We start from the raw sequence: 18518 nt of genomic DNA on the forward strand, positions 1-18518 counted from the left end.
ATATGTTCGAACATATTTGCAAATACGCTCAAACATACTCGCAAATATGTTCGAACGTATTCGCAAATACGTTCGAACATACTCGCAAATATATTCGAACATATTCGCAAATACGTTCGAACATATTTGCAAATACGCTCAAACATACTCGCAAATATATTCGAACATATTCGCAAATACGTTCGAACATACTCACAAATATGTTCGAACGTATTCGCAAATACGTTTGAACATACTCGCAAATATGTTCGAACATATTCGCAAATACGTTCGAACATACTCACAAATATGTTCGAACGTATTCGCAAATACGTTCGAACATACTCGCAAATATATTCGAACATATTCGCAAATACGTTCGAACATATTTGCAAATACGCTCAAACATACTCGCAAATATATTCGAACATATTCGCAAATTCGTTCGAACATACTCGCAAATATGTTCGAAGATATTCGCAAATACGTTCGAACATACTCGCAAATATGTTCGAAGATATTCGCAAATATGTTCGAACATATTTGCAAATACGCTCAAACATACTCGCAAATATGTTCGAAGATATTCGCAAATACGTTCGAACATACTCGCAAATATGTTCGAACATATTCGCAAATACGTTCGAACATACTCGCAAATATGTTTTAAGATACTCGCAAATATGTTTGAACATACTCGCAAATATATTCGAACATATTCGCAAATACGTTCGAACATACTCGCAAATATGTTTTAAGATACTCGCAAATATGTTTGAACATACTCGCAAATATATTCGAACATATTCGCAAATACGTTCGAACATACTCGCAAATATGTTTTAAGATACTCGCAAATATGTTTGAACATACTCGCAAATATATTCGAACATATTCGCAAATACGTTCGAACATACTCGCAAATATGTTCGAACATATTCGCAAATACGTTCGAACATACTCGCAAATATGTTTTAAGATACTCGCAAATATGTTTGAACATACTCGCAAATATATTCGAACATATTCGCAAATACGTTCGAACATACTCGCAAATATGTTTTAAGATACTCGCAAATATGTTTGAACATACTCGCAAATATATTCGAACATATTCGCAAATACGTTCGAACATACTCGCAAATATGTTTTAAGATACTCGCAAATATGTTTGAACATACTCGCAAATATATTCGAACATATTCGCAAATACGTTCGAACATACTCGCAAATATGTTTTAAGATACTCGCAAATATGTTTGAACGTACTTGTAGGCTACATGCTACAAAGTTAGCATACCTCCCCATAATGCCACGGGGTATTATTTGCGCATGGGTGAGTGAAACACAAAACCCCATTTTTTTAGACATTTGGGCCACATTACCGATTCATTCGAAAATTAAGTAGACAAAAAACAGTGTAATAATAAATCGTAAAAGTTACGAATGAACACTGTTTTTTGTCTACTTAATTTTCTAATGACTATACGGCCATCATTTGTTTTCCTCATATAAAAACGTCAATGCTTCATACCGACATGATCACATCACATCTCGAGCCAGACCTTTTTTCCCCACGAAATGAGTGCTAATCTCAGCATCATTAGCGTTATCTCCCGCACCGTGCGCTGCCTTTACAGCCGTAACCTTCCCCCCCCCATCATCAGTCAGCGTCCCGTTATCAGCCTGCGCGGTTCTCTTGCGGGGCGCTCAGCAGCTGGATGTGCACCAGCAGCTGCCCTGTGATCATGAAAGCACGGACGTGCGCCGGCCGCAGCATCTCCGCCACCACAACGCTCAAAGGTTGAAGGCGGAGGAATGCGCCGGGATATTTATGGCAAGCGGGACTACTCGCTCGGAAAAGCAAACAATCTGCTTGTCGGGGTGGCGGGGGTGCGCTTATGACGTGCTTAATTGCAAAATGTCAATCCATGCAAATCTGCAGCCGCCTGGCGAGGGTGGACTTCCAAAAATAGAAACCTCATCTCAATGCAAACATCAAGCAGAGCAATTGGAGTACTTTGCATTGATGTACTGTATGATATTATAGAAGGAATCAGAAAAGTAGGCTTTTTGAGACGAATGCCAATTCTGATATTTGACAGAATAAAATTCTGATAATTAATGGGCCGATTACTTAAAAAATTATGTAATGAATAAAATAATGTCTTTTTTGTAAACCCCTTATCGCTGACAACAATAAAGATATGTATTACAGGCAGAACATTTGACTTAAAACTAACAACAGAGAAAAAAATGGCCCAAAAAAATGGCTAATATTTTGCCGATTTTTGGGGGGCAATTTTTTGAACCTTTGTCTTGTGTTGTAAAGTATTAATGACTTAAAAAAAACAAAAACAAAAAACAAGAAAAAACAAAACAAAAAACTTAAAATAAAATAAAAAAACAGTGCAAAAATTGACTGGTTTTTTTATTTGGTTTTTTTTTTAATGTGTAAAAAAATGCAAAAAAAAAAAAAAAAAAAAACAGTCTGCAAAATTGGCCGAATTTTTGCCTTTTTTGGGGGGTGAGGTGTGACTTTTTGAATGTCATTATCTTTTTCCTACATTGTTTTAGTGTGTCACTTAATAGGTAAAAAATAAATAAATAAATAAACAAAAAACAGTAACAAAACAAAACAAAAACATAAAAAAGGAAATAAATTATTGACCAAATTTGTGCTTTTTTTTTCTTCAGAATTTTTGAATTTTATTATCTTTGTCGTACGTTCTAATGTGTTAATGTGTTTAAAAAAAACAAACAAACAAACCTTCAAGAATCTGCCAAATTATGGTAGATTTTTTTGTGTTCATGTGTAAAAAAAACAACAAAACAAAACAAAAAACAGTCTACTAAAATAGGCACACACAAAAAAAAAAATTGGCCGAATTTTGCAGATTTTAAAAGTGCTAAACTCCGATTAATTGGTCAGGCTCTATGTAAAACTATCACAGCCTCTATGTAGTGTAGGTTTTTAATACTCCTTATTTTGAATATATAATCCTAACCCTTAACTCTCCGTACTTATTAGTACAAAATGTGCTTTCTTGATCAATTATCAGACACCTGTTTTAAATTGAGCAAAAAAAAAAAAAAAAAAATGCTGAATGTTTCCTTTAAGGCGCAAGAAATCGCGATGTAATGTTGTCATTTCTGCAGTCCAGATTAGGATCATGTACAAAAAACATTTTTTTCCCCATGCAGAAGCAAAAGGCCGTCAGCGTGGAAGCGTCTCCTTGTCCGGGCTTGTCGGCCGAGCACAATAGCCCCGCTCTGAATAATGTGGCCGCCAGCTAGTTTATTCAAGCGCCTTTTGTTTGCGCTCCATGCTCACCTTTTCCCTCCAGTGATGATCAGATAAGCAGCAGCGGCAGGCAGGAGGGCAGAGAAACCCAAACTATCTGCTGAGATGGCCTTTCCGCTGCTTCGCACACATTTCACAGCATATTCCCAAGTGTGTGGGGATTGCACATCCTTCGAAGGAGTACGAGGACATTCCTTGGAGGTGAATATATTCAAGTGTACCCTGTGCAGCGGGATGCCACCTAATAGGGTTTGGAGGGCTTATGTCATACCGAAGTACAGGGCGGACTTTTCTCAAGCCGCTGCAGTATTCAATTTCACCATTCAGCCATTAAAGCTAAGCCAGGTCACAGAGTGGACGTGCCAGTCCTGGAACATCTGCACTTTGATGCCTGTGTCTGCTACCCTCTCTGCAGGCAGGAAACGTTGTCCCAAGAAAGGTTACTACAGTTAGCGAAAACTAATGAAATAGCTAAAATTGCAAAAACATTTTCTTTCACGCAATAAAATAAATTGTTATGATTTTTTTTCTTTCTTCTCTTTCTCTTAATTTTTACTTACTATTTGTTTATGTTTATATGTTATGTTTACATGTTCAATAAACTTCAAACTTCACTTCAAACTTCACTTCAAATAAAAAATAAAATGCTTTAAAAAACAAAAAAACAAACTGCATCTTACTTTTAAATAGCTATAACAAAAAATAATAATATTTATATATATATGAACTTTTGGGGTTTATTTTAAATATATTTATTTCAATAATGCTGTACATCTGTGCAGAAGAAGGATGGTTACAAAATACTTGGTAACCATTTTTTTTTATCTTGCACTCGACAAATACTCATATATTCAAAAAATAAAACTAATACTAAAACTAAACTAAAAATAATAAAAAATAATAATAATAACTAAATAAAACATCTGCTCTACAAATGAAAACTAAATATAAAATGTTTTAAAAACTGGATTAAAAAGGTAAAAAAAAAAATAAATAAAAACAATGTAAATACATAAATAAATAAATACAATAAAAACGAACTGATAAAAAAATAAATAACTAAATCTGAACTAGGTACAAACTATTTAAAATTAACTGAAAAAAGAACAACTCAAAATGAAATAAAATTAGTTTTACTAAAAACGCCAAAAATACTTTTGTAGCCCCAAGATGACAAAAAAGAAATTTCCAAATATCGTAATTTGAAATTTTAGATTGAAATAGATTTTTAAAAAATTGTTTAGATTTCTTTCTTTTTTCTTTCTTTTTTTTCTTTTTTTTTTTTTTTTTACATTATTCGTCTTTTTCATTAAAATTGCTTGTGAGTATTCTCATTCATCCGGTTCATTTCATTCTCAGGGCACTGAATGGATGGCAGCTCGACTGTTTTGTTAATCTTAGACAAATGCGACCCAGATCCGATTTTTTTTTTGCCCAAATGCGACCTGTATCTGACTTTTTTTATGCCGGTGTGAACGGCTCACTTCCGATTTTTTTCCTATCCAACCTGTGCCGCTTTCATATGTGGTCCTAGATCGGATAGATATCCAAATTTTTGCAATGCGACCGCAGTCTGAAGGGCCAGGTTGCATAGATCTGACCTCTACGTCATCAAAAGTCCAATATGTGCTCCACGCTGGTGGGGGCATTATTCGAGAGACGTACGTAAATCAGCAAAGTTGTTTTGAGTAAAAGTTGTGAGTTTATATTTATTTATATTTGACTTTAATCCCACTTGAAACATGAAGTATAAAGTTGACATTTGTGTTGATATTAGTAATTTAACCACACAGACGGCTCATTTATTACGCGTGGCAATGACATGACGTCATCGTTAAAGGAGACAAAAAACCCCAAATATTATTTCTACCTCCTCCTTCATCACTCCTCTGTAGATATGAGATGGCTGGACCATACGTGTTTACTTCGGCAAACACAGCATTGTGAGTGACTTTGTATACGTGGGATAATATGCGGTCGCATAACGTTCACACATCAGACAAACTGAGGTCGCACTTAACTCTTTTACTGCCACACATTATCAAAAAAACAACAACTTTAATATGACAAAGGCTTTGATCATTTACGTCATCCTTGAAAACGTTCTATTTCATCAGATTTCGTCATGTTTAATTGTAATTTCATACACATCGAGCCCATTGAAAAGAGATACAATGCTGCCATCTGCTGGCCATAGGTAGTCCGTGTTTTTGATTCCACAACTCATTGACCAGGCAGCGCGCGCTGCACTTCGACGGTGAACTGCCCACTGATAAAAAAACAAACAAACAAAACAAAAACAGTTGATTTAACGTTCATGGCGGCATACATCGTGATTTTACTAATCGTTATGAAACGTTTTGGCCGGTCAAAGAGTTAACGGAATTGAGCATTAAGAGCTGCAGTGTGAACGTAGCTTTAGATGTTTTGCCCCTCATCTGAGTAGGCTTCATCAATTCATGCAACAAGTCTTGGTTAGGACTGCACCTGCCTGAGTTGGTGTGGAAAAGCCGTTAAAACAGTTCATTTCAACACGTTTCATCACAATTCAATTTTTCACATGAAAGACACATTTCTACAGGGTCCAAAAAAATTCGACATTTCTATTTTACCTTCTTGTCTGAAGATTCATTTTTGGTCAAATTTTATCACACGATTGTAGCATCCATACGCTCGTATTTATACCAATGTAGAAGTGTTGCACTGTCGTTGTATCATATCCAGAAACGTGTATGATGAGTACGGTCCTCATTAGCACAGAGTTGTTCCTCCCCGCCAGTCCTGTGGCCCCGCTGCTACCGCTATGAATATTTGAAGACTAGCAGCAATTAAAATAGCAGCCGCTAGTGACACTAACTGAAATGCTCTTCCACAGCCACCTCATTTTTGTACTATATGAAGACTGGCGCAGTGTTGGCCGGAGATTTGACTGCTCCACAGAGAGTCATAGCAGACGGCCGTGTCGAAAGTCATCTGTAAATTGGCCGATTGGAAGACGAGATGCCAAAAGCAAGTGAATTGTCACCTTCAAGCGTTAAATGTTGATACCGAGTAGTCAAGTGTACTTGTCGGCAATGTTCACACTTTTGGTTGACTCCCAGCCAAATGGATGACTACATCCATTTGCGAGTGTGGATGGTTGTTCGTCTCTGTGTGCCCCGCGATTGGCTGGCGACCAGTTCGGGGTGTACTCTGCCTATTGCCTGAAGCCGGCTGGGATAGGCTCCAGCAGCCCCGCTTGTGAGGAAAAGCAGTTAAGAAAATGGATGGATGATTTCTGGACAAGTCAATTTGGGCCCATTCACAACATTAATCCGTGACCAAATCGGACAAACTAGGGATAATTTTATTCATGTCACAAATCTGCATTCAATGATATCTACTTTGATTTATATTGTAAGTAGTGCTGTCAGGCGATAATTTTTTTTAAATCTTATTAACTCATTCACTCCCAAAACCGTATTTGTACGTTTTTTTTTAGGTTTTTGTATGCTAGAGTTTTTGTATGAAGGTTTTGATGCAGTTTCTGACCTGAAGTGGTCGCTTAAAGCGATGGTACTTATTACAATAAAAAAACAAACAAAACAAAAAAAAACGGCCAGCAGGTGGCAGAAAAGTATAAGAGATCAACCAGGTCCATGTTGCAACAAGCTCTTTTTCCCAGTATTTTCAACTGGTTTGTGAATAATGATGAAACTTAGCTAATTCTAATGCTAATTGCTACAAAACATAAAAAAAAAATACTGTATTTTGTATTGTATTTTGTATTTTGTATTTGGAAAAAAAAAAATACTGTATTTTTTTTTTTCCCCCTGATGAAAGAAGAGACACATTTTTCTTTTGGTAGGTTCCATGCTTTGATAGCAATAGAACATGAAAATGGCTGGGAGTGAATGAGTTAATTACAAGATACTCGGGTTCGAGTCCAGGCTCCGGCCTTCCTGGGTGGAGTTTGCATGTTCTCCCCGTGCCCGCGTGGGTCTTCTCCGGGTACTCCGGTCTCCTCCCACATTCCAAAGACATGCATGGCAGGTTAATTGGGTGCTCCGAATTGTCCCGTCGGTGTGCGTGTGAGCGTGGATGGTTGTTCATCTCTGTATGCCCTGCGATTGGCTGGCAACCAGTCCAGGGTGTCCCCCGCCTACTGCCCAGAGCCAGCTGAGATAGGCGCCAGCACCCCCCGCGACCCTTGTGAGGAGCAAGCAGTTCAGAAAATGGATGGATGGATAATTACAGGATTTGTAATTAATCTAATTAATCTATTTTAATCTCATATCTGCTATATGTCCTCAAATAAAGAAATTGAATTCTAGGACATTACAACAGGCTTTGTTCTATTTATAAATAAACTTTCATTTAATCACTAGCACTACCAAAATTTCAAAACAACTAGATATCCCAGAGCCATCATTTTGAGCCCAATATGGTTATTACTCGCTGTTTTGAGTAGCAAATAAAACCCATCTCTTGCTTTTCTGAGGCAGACGGGTCGTGGACCTTTATTGATTTCGATTATCAGGCTTGTACTGCCAAAAACGTCATGACACCATTATATCTAGCAGCCTATTTTTATTTTTATTTTTATTTTTACTATAAGCTTTTCCTGGGGTGGGCTGGTCTTGTTCGGACTTGCTGTCTGAAACTCCCAAGTGATCCAGCGAACACGCATCGTGATTCCCTTTCAGTTTCGTATTAGAATGTCGCTGTGCAGTGACAGTCTCCTCTGTTCCTATACTGGTCCCAGAGGCACTCGGGACCCACATAGCCCAAATGCACTGACCAAGAGCTTTTCAACAGTGTATGTCCCGTCGTCGCTCCACGACGTTCCGTTCCGGAGATCGAGGGCCAACAATCCCACAATTTTGACACGGAATGAGAACCATCGCAGGCGGTATAAGTTTTTGAAAATCATCGGTCCCCTGGAGGTATTTGGGCGGACGAATCTCCCGAACCGTACGTCCTACCAGGGGACATAAGGGCATCCCGGACTGGTCTCGACGACAGCTTATCAGCGTTCTGGACATAGAGGCCCGACAGTCTCAATATTTCATGCCTGGGAAAGTTCCAGTGTATTTATTCGCCAGGGTGATCTAGCTTGTAGCTTCCGTGCTGAATGGTAGTTGCGGCAGCGGCGACAACTACGGAAGTCCAGCGGCGCAACCCGTCCCGGCGAACCGTCAAAATGACACCCCTATTAACACATTCACTGCCAGTCCAGCAAAAATGCATTATTTGACGTCTTTTTCCGTCAATGGCAGTCAATGACTTAAGATGAGATGTAACCAATATTGATGGATTTTTAAGCAACATTTGCCTTAAAAAAAAAAAAATGAAAAAAGGAGGCTGCAATATAATCACAAAATATATTGGCACATTGTGTTTAACACATTCACTGCCAGCCCAGCAAAAATGCATTATTTGACATCTTTTTCCGTCAATGGCAGTCAATGAGTTAAATGCTGATGGAGTTTGTACGAATGCTCAAACGCATGGAAAATTTGAGTGAACTTTGCTCGTCAGCTAGTCAAACCAATCATTTCAACTCCTACGGCCCACTATGCGTTTCTCAAAACAACTAAAAACTCAAAGGTGCATTTTACCCACCAGTACTCATAATATATCATATTAAATGGACTGGCTCTTATTGTATGGCCCTATGGAGGGCTTTATAACAACTGAAATGGCCTCTGATCAAAATAAAATCAGGGCTGCTTTAAATGCTGAGAAATAATAAGCAATCAAAACATAATAGCGAGGCTGTTTACTTTTTAATAAGTGCAGCCGTGTGGTGTGAAATAAAGTGAAGATTTAGCTGCTTTCGCCTCTGCCTCATCATAAAAAAAACACCCAGTGATGCTTTTTTTTTTTTTTAAACTAAGTAAACACATTAAGATGCAGGCAGGTAAACACAAGCGAAGGGGGCTATTAATTCAACTAAACGACGAGAGGGAAGCTTTGCAACAATTACAAAGCAAATCTCATCTCACTGAGGAGACGTTTAAAGTTCTCTCCAGGTTTGCTTTTAAAATCCTCCGCTGTTAATTTGCCTCACAGAGTGGAATGAGGAGTCAGCTCGGGAAATCCAAGTGCCAACCTGGAGGCCTCAAGCCGGGACGGTTATCCTCGCGGACAAACAAAACCCCCGTGTCGTCATTTAAAATCAACGTTTGACCAATTTGGCTTATTATCCAAATGCTCCCAATCTTGCTAATCCGTTGATATTCCCCCCCCCACCTCCTCCTAACTAAACAATGAGACTGCCGCCTAAAATTCATCATGATTAGCAACTAGTGACAGGCTGGCAGTCTGTTGGCGCTGCGATGCTCCAGAGGACTCAATTTATGTGCGACTCGCAGCATCTGTCAAAACATCAAGTGACAAAAAGGAAAAGTAGCTTTTAATATTGCATTCTTCCTTCTCCGCTGCTGAAAATAACAACGGATTATGAAAGGATCGTTTGTTGTTTCACTGCGCGACTTGTAAACCTTTTGTTTGCAGACGCACACGAAATAATAGCGACAGCGCTTCAGTTTGTTTGCAGATGACAAAACGTCGTTACCAGGCGAAGTACTGTACTTCGTCTTTTTAGGCATCTTTTTTTATTTTATCTTACTTTAAATTGTATTATAATGTATTTATTTTAGTTATTTTGACGAACATCGGTTTTGGCTTTTTTTTTTTTTTTTTCTTTTTTTTTAATCTGACGGCCGATAAAAGGTAAATCTAAAACCATTTTAAACTAAGGGAACTATTGATTTACATTTTCAGTTGACTTTATAAGAGATGCTGCTGACTCTGAGAACCTTTTGTTTTTGGTTGACATTAAAACAAACATATGTGAAAGTTTAAAATTTCAGGTATTTTTAAATTTTGGTATTGTCTAAGATTAAAAAAAAACTTGTACATTTTGAAAAGTCTGAAAATTGTTCAATAAATGTGCTTTAAGTCATTACAACAAAGATTGGCTTTTTTTTTTTTTTTTGATGCCAATATTTTTCCACCCTTTTGACTGAAAATGAATATCGGCTTCAGATATCGGTTATCGGCCTCCTTCACTACTAATAATAAACATTGGTATCAGCCCTGAAAAAAACAGATTGCTAGCTTTAATTGATCCATCCATCCATTTTCTTAACCGCTTGCTCCTCACAAGGGTCGCGGGGGTGCTGGAGCCTATCCCAGCCGGCTTCGGGCAGTGGCCGGGGCACACCCTGAACTGGTTGCCAGCCAATCGCAGATCTCTAATTTATTTGCTTATTATTTATACTTACTGTATTTTACTGATTGACATTTGAGTCACCTTTGACTCGCGTTGCAAATTGCATCCACGGAATTAAATTAAGTTCACTAAGACATGTGGAAATAACGTGCAAATTTGTATTTACTTGAGATTTTAATTCAGTTCAATTGTGGTTTGTTTTTATAATCTTCTTTTATTGTATTCTATTTGTACAGTGTATTTGTGTTTCACTAGGATTGTATAATTCCAGTATTTTATTTTTTTTTAAGTAAGGAAATTTCAATTGCAATTAGCATGGAAAATATGGCAATTAAAGCAAATTGTATGCAACCAAAGATGAACAATAAATGTCTTTGAGTATTGTGGAAAACACTATTGGCTATAAATTAATTTGTATGATCAGTATATCCTTTACAAATTGTTTTTTGTAATTTCCGTAAAACAAAACAAAACAAAACAAAAAAGACTTTCAATTACAAAGTGGCACCAAAGCCAGAAGCGTAAACTGACAATTAATAATTCATGGCATATTTCCGTTGCACCCGAAAGTGTCTGAGAGTCAGTGTTTGTGTATATGTTTGTATGTGTTTTTGCATTTTCATCAGCTGTAACTGTGCATCCGCCATCTCAAGAGGTCAAGACATGGCCTGAGGCTGTGAGTGATTTTTTGTTATTTTTATTTTTTATGTGGATCCCTCCGAATGAAGCAAAATAAATAATGTAGTGTTTCTAAATGGCATGAGGTTAAAAAAAAAAAAAAAAAAAAAAAAAAAGAAAGAAAATTGACCTACAATTGCACCCTGAGGAACTCCTCACCTTCCTTTCAAAGTTAATTGGATTCATCAAAAGCAACGCTTGGGTCCATTTAAAAAAAAGACACAAAAAATGCAGATATTATGCCATATTTTCTGACATTTGACTGCAGGCGGTCACATGGAAGCCCGATCAAGCAAATCTGATCAATACCATAACACTTTGATAGGTGACCTCTGATCAGTGAGACGGCAACACAAGCTGAGCTGTTATTGATTAGGACAACACGCTCATCTGTCTCATCTGATGCACTCAACATAATCTTTGGACGTCCGCGTATGCATTTATCTTCTTTTCAAACAATCGCTTCATTTTCAAGACTGCCAAAGATTAGTATGGATTTTTTGGAGCACAGCTTTCAGGCACATTATTGATTTGACTTGAACAAATTAATAAGGAAAAATTAGGGGAACTGAAGTCGAATTGTGATTTTTAGTGTAATTTATGTAGGTTAGGGCAACAATGAAAAGAATAAGAAATACACAAAGATCATACAATTGCTGCGTTAAGAAGTTTAAATGGATTTTTGGAGGGAGGGATAAACCTTTTTTTTTTTTTTTTATGTTTTTTAATGTTTTTTTTCCCTATGGTCACTGTATATAGTGATTTTTTTCAGGTGTTTCTGGAACATATACAATTATTATTATTATTATTTTACTTATTTTAAACATTAAAATCAGTAGTATATGATTAAAATATGGTAAAGTGATGTGTATTTATTACTTTTTAGGAGACGAAGGTAAACTTGATAATTACATCAGTTCACCACATTTTAATCATACGCAACCCTTCCATCCATCCATTTTCTTGACCGCTTATTCCTCACAGGGTCGCGGGGGCTGCTGGAGCCTATCCCAGATGGCTTCGGGCAGTAGGCGGGGTACACCCTGAACTGGTTGCCAGCCAATCGCAGGGCACTCAGAGGGACAATTCGGAGCGCCCAATTAACCTGCCATGCATGTCTTTGGAATGTGGGAGGAGACCGGAGTACCCGGAGAAGACCCACGCGGGCACGGGGAGAACATGCAAACTCCACCCAGAAAGGCCGGAGCCTGGACTCGAACCCGAGTCCTCAGTACTGGGAGGCGGACGTGGTAACCACTCCTCACCGTGTCGCCCGCATACGCAACCAATTGTCATATTCAAATTATCGTTCATTGCCATTGACGAGTATACCCGTCAATTAGGTTTTTCAATGGAGATGAGTTGGGGAGGTTCTGATGCTGCTACACTGTAAATTTTGAGCTTGGACACAACTTAAATGACGCACAGTCACCAGTAGATGGCAGCAATGACCCATTTTCGATATGAGATCAGCCAAGTTTGTTTTACTGTTGATTATAAAGCAACAAAAATGGTAGACTCCAACTTTTTTTTCTGGTGAAGGCAGAGGCCAGTCCATTCATTTGGTGGATTCAGTTTGTATGTAATCATGGAACGAATCACTGATATCATGTGGGTCTTGAATACAACAAATTGCTCTGTAATGTGAATCAGTGAATCAATTTTGTACTTTTCTTCAGTGTATAAATGGGAGTTCACTAAAATTATGTTTTTTTTCCTCCAAATTCAACTCCCTTAACCCTCGAAAGCATTCAACTTTATTCTCATTATTTAATGGCCTTACACAGCTGAAATTGAAAGAAAACATCCTCCCCGCTGCTGAAATTATACATCTGCGTTCCAATTGTTGAAGAAATGGAACACCGATGTAAATAACGCGACACAATTAGTCGCTCGTGTTGAAACTCTCGCCACTGGGAATGAAATAGGGTCGTCTCTAACAAGCAACATTCCTCCAGGCGCTTATTGGTGGGGGGGGGGGGGGGGGGGGGGGGGGGTGTTCGGGACAATCAAACCTCTGACGACAGCCTTAATTGTATTTGTTCCACTTGTCGGTTGCGGAGGAATCACACATGCTGATTCATCGTCCAGCCAGCGGGGGGCTTTGCCTTTAATGACCCCCACTCAGCACCCCCCTTTGGCCCCTCCGGCCACTTCAATGTGCCATGTGAGGACAGTTACTCCACATGTGATGGAATGGAAGACATAAAAGGAATGATTGTGTATTCGTGCGTCTGTTGGAAATCAACTAGTCAAGAGGTTTACATCTTGTCTGCCCTTGAGCCACAACACGGGACAAAGAAAGAAAGAAAATGCCACTTATTTTTGTCAGCCAAATCTAACATTTGACTGACTTCATGTTTCCTCATTGAGGGCAAAAAAAAAAAAAAATGAATGAATGTATGCCAGTTGTCAACGCAATCCACTCGTTTGTATCCATCTCAGAGGGCGGCCATTTTGCCACTTGCTGTCAACTAAAAATGACATCACAGCACCTAGCTCGGGTCACAACCATTCACAGCTCACCTGTTTTCTGGGTTTGGTCATGTGACATTGGCAAGTTGAGCCCAGAAGGATTGTGATGTTATTTTCAGTCCAAAGAAAGTGGCAATACAATACAAAATGGCAGCACAACAGAATGCTGCCAGCCACAGCTCACACCTAGATGCTCACTCGCACTCACCAATATCACCTGCCAACCTACCAGGCCCCGCCTCTTAACACATTCATTGCCAGACCTGCAAAAAATGCATCATTTGACATCTTTTTTTCCGTCAGTTAAACATGGTAAAAATCAATGAAGCAATTAATTTTTGATTTAATGTACAGCAGGGGTGTCCAAACTTTTTCCTCTGAGGGCCACATACAGAAAAATAGAAAGCTGCAAGGGCCACTTTGATTTTTTTTTTTTTTTTTTTTTTACACATTCATTGCCAGACCAGCAAAAAAAAAAAATGCATCATTTGACGTCTTTTTCCGTCAATGGCAGTGAATGAGTTAAAGGCACAGGCATGCATCTAACACAGACTACATGTAGAGTAGTTTCTATACATTTTATATTGTTTTTTTTGCGATGTGTAACCCCTTGATGCCACTCTTTTTTTCTATGAGACGAATGATGTGACCACGAAAGAAACGTACCCTTCCTTGCACCTGCCGCTCACCACGGGAGCGAGGAGCCACCTGACCGAGGCCGAGGAGCACCTGGGAGAGCTTTGCGGTGACTCAGAAGTGTCAATTTGTCAGATCGTACGTCTCAGGTCAGTCGTTTTTCCCGGCACAAATAACCGCACGCGCGAACAAACACGCTGGTGATGTGTTTGGTGGCGTCCTTTGAAGCTGGCACGACGCTCCCCATGTGCTGCGGCGCGCCGATTAGCATATGCCACGAGACGCCCGCACGTAGCCCGAGGACGTCCATTTAATACTTGTTGCAAGCGTTTGAGAATTTCAAGCAGCCTGTCAAAGCCTGTGCCGCATAGAAAGCCAAATAGCTTCAGTGCCCGTCGGCCCCCTGCAGTGATTTCAGCTCGCAACTTGTTTGATGGCTTCATAAGAACCACAGTGAAGCGGAAGCGCGCTTTTGCTCGCGTTTTTCTTGTCAAATGAGGAGTCTGTTCTCAATAGAGCAGGATTTATTTATTTTTTTTCATGAAAAAAAACAAGCCTTTTCAAAATATTTGTAAACGGTTACGCCTTTCATTGTGTGAAGTTCAAACAAAATCAACACATTTATTATAAAATGAGGGCTTTGATGCGTATAGCTTTTTATAGTTTACAACAATTTTATGTAGAATACCTGCTACATTTGCAAAACATTGATTCTTCTAAAAATTATGACTGATCAGGAAGGTTATTAATACTAGGGCTGCACGATATTGGAAAAACATGCGATATGCGATATACTTCCTGAACATAGCGATATCGATATTATTGCGATATTTAACATGTACCTAAAGAAATTACATTTTTATTACCTAATGAAAGAAAAACATTTTTCATCTGGCAAAATAAGCAACCTTAATGTAATCTTAGTTCATTAATTGTAATTATGTCTTAATAATTTTCAACTATTGAATGGCGACGCACATTTTAGTTAGCATCTGACTGGTCAAATTCATATAAAAAGCATAAAATTCCATATAAAACTTATTGCATGCCTTTGCGATATGCATATTGCAAGGGCCAATATCGCGATATCGATATTTTTTCGATATATTGTGCAGCCCTAATTAATACGTATTTATATTTATTTATTTATTGTCAGAAAAAAATTAGTTATTCATATGAAGTTAATACTTTTTTTCTTGAAAAAAAATCTTGTAAATAAGGACATTAACCACTTAAGATTTTAAATAGAATATGTGACTTGTCTATGTGCAAAATTATTATTTATGACATTTGCGTGATATTAAGTTTTTCTTAACTAATCAAAGCTCTTTTGTAAATGTATTAATTTTTAGTTAAAAGTTAATACTTTTTTCTTGAAAAAAAAAATCTTGTAAATAAGGACATTACCAACTTAAGATTTTAAATACAATATGTGACTCGTCTATGTGCAAAATTATGACTTTATGACATTTGTGTGATTTTTTTTAACTAAATAAAGCTCTTTTGTAAATGTATTAATTTTTTTCTTGAAAAGTTTTGTTGTTTGTGCAATAATAACTAAATTCCCCTAATTTTATGACTTTATTAAAAAAAATATGATGTCATAAAATCACATCTTTATTTGGGGAAGTCAAGTAAAAAAAAAAATCTTTATAAAATTATGCTCCATGCAGCCCACACTAGTCTAAATATATTCTGATTAATATTGCATTTGTGGAATATGAATTAAGCAACAAAATCCACCCGTTTGTATTCATCTCGGGAGACGGCCATTTTGCAACTTGCTATTGACTGAAAATGACATGACAGTGCCTATACAGGTACATATACTATATTAACTCATTTGCTCCCAAAATCGTATAAACACGTTCTATTTTAAATATTGCTATGGTCCCAAAAACGTATTTTTACGTTTTGTTGTTGTTGTTTTATGCTGGAGCATACAGAAGGCTTTTACGCAGCCTCTGACCTGAAGAGGTCACTTAAAGCAATTGTAGTTATTACAAAAAACGGCCAGCATGTGGCAGCTGAGTATCAACCAGGGCCATCTTGCAACAAGCTCTTTTCCCCAGTGTTTTCAGCAGGTTTGTGAATCTTGATGAAACTTACCTATAATGCTAATTGCTTCACAACGGAAACGGATACAAATAGACTTTTTTTTTTTGCTGATGAAAGAAGAGACTCTAATCTTTCTTTTGGTAGGCTCCATCTTTTTATAGCAATAGAACACAATTTTCTGTGGGCCTTGCAAAATCAGTCAAAATCCAGTCAAACAGCTGGGAGCGAAGGGGATTGTTTCTGTGAAAATGGCTGGGAGTGAATGAGTTAACATGGACTGCCAGTCCCCTCTCACGTCTGAAGAGGGAGCCATCTTGCGTTGCCACTGCTACTGACAACTTATGGTATTGTTTTTGTCTGCAAGCACTGTATGAGAGCCTCTCAAAGAACGAACTTCACTTGTTGTGTCGACCCTTCATAGTATAGTGAGGCGTGACTTACAGAAGTTATGCTTACTTTTTACAGCAATATTTTTCTTTGATGGACTTTGGTTTCATTTCATTGTTGATGCAATGGTTTTCCAACAATATGCAGATGAATCTTTGAGTAGCGCTCAGAGATAAATCCTAGGAGAGAACATTTATAATCACATTCTGACCAATGAAATGTGCATTCAGAGCTTCTCCTAGACTTGTTGGTCACATATTGTGGCATTTTCGCCATAGAGACAAAATAACGTAAAAATGTAGCAGATAAATCTTTTTATTCAAATTAGGTGATCTTAGCGAGTGGCAACAAAAAATGGCCACCAGTGCCTTCACTTCTCGCTACAGCGAGTAGCCGGCATTAGCAGTCCAGATTATTATAGACGTCTATGCTAAGGGCTCATCTTGCGAAGGTCACATGACTAAACACAGCAACCAGGTGAGCCCTTAGGAATTGTGAGGTCATTTTTAGTCGACAGCAATTAGCAAAATGGCCACCCCCTGGCCCTAAATCACCATTTTTGTCAAACAATACTACTTTTTTTTTTTTTTTTTTTTTTTTTTTTTTTTTTTTTTTTTTAAAGCTGGGTTTAACTATTTTTTTTCCTTTAAAACGGAAGTCAGCCTGCAACATTTCTTGACAATATTATGTCAGATGTGATGTCACTGCGCTAAACATGACAAGTTATGAAGCAAAATCACGCCATTTTTATCCATATCAGGTGGCGGTCACTTTGCCACTTGCTGTCAACTTAAGATGATATCACAGTTGCTCAGGCAACAACCAATCACAGCTCACCTGGTTTTTTTTTGTGTTTTTTTTTAAGATGAGCTGTGATTGGTTGTTACTTGAGCGCTGAGCATCATTGATGTCATTTTCACTCGACAGCTTAACTAACACAAATATTAACCAGAATACTATATTTAGACTAGTGGGGCTGCATAGAACATATTTTTATCTTTTTTTTTTTTTTTACTTCCCATTTAAAGGCAGGGTCTTCCGTTTTCACTCAGGAACATGCACTATATAAATGCAGGATATATATACACATGAACTCCTTCTCAATCGACACCTCTGGGCTTCTGTTAATGTGTGGAGGTGATTTTTTCCTAAACCCCAGAGCCTGTATTTTGCCATTTTGTGTTTGTTTTGTCAACAGCGGGACGTTTCTGTGGACAGTTGTTTACCCCTCCAGCCATTCACAGAGTGGGGGGTGGCGGGGTGGGCGTTACTCACTGTCGCCAGACGGGGCCGGGCGAATTTGTCGGCTGCATGACGTCACTCCCGCGACAACTTGACATCACGCACGGATTTTTTTTTTCACTCACTCACTCACTCACTCACTCACTCACTCACTCACTCACTCACTCACTCACTCACTCACGCTTACCCTGCCTTTAAAAAGTAGCAGTGTTTTTCTTACAAAGTAGTACATATATGACCCTTTTTTGTGCAAGATTATGACTTTACTTGACAGATTGGACCTATTTTTTCCACAAAATTCCAACATTCAAAATATTCTAACTTTGTTTTTGAAAAATCTTTTCTTGCAAAATTATTATTTCATTTGTGTAATATTTACATTCCCAAAAACCATGACTTTTATTTGAGTGAAAAATTTGACTCTTCATGAAATTACATGTATGTATACTTGCATAAGATATATTATGACTTTTACAATTTTTTTTAATTTTTTTTGCCACATGATGACAATCCATCTGCCATCCATCAGGCTTATGTTGC

This window comes from Festucalex cinctus, chromosome 1 (assembly GCF_051991245.1).
Source record: "Festucalex cinctus isolate MCC-2025b chromosome 1, RoL_Fcin_1.0, whole genome shotgun sequence".
Classification (NCBI taxonomy): Eukaryota; Metazoa; Chordata; class Actinopteri; order Syngnathiformes; family Syngnathidae; genus Festucalex; species Festucalex cinctus.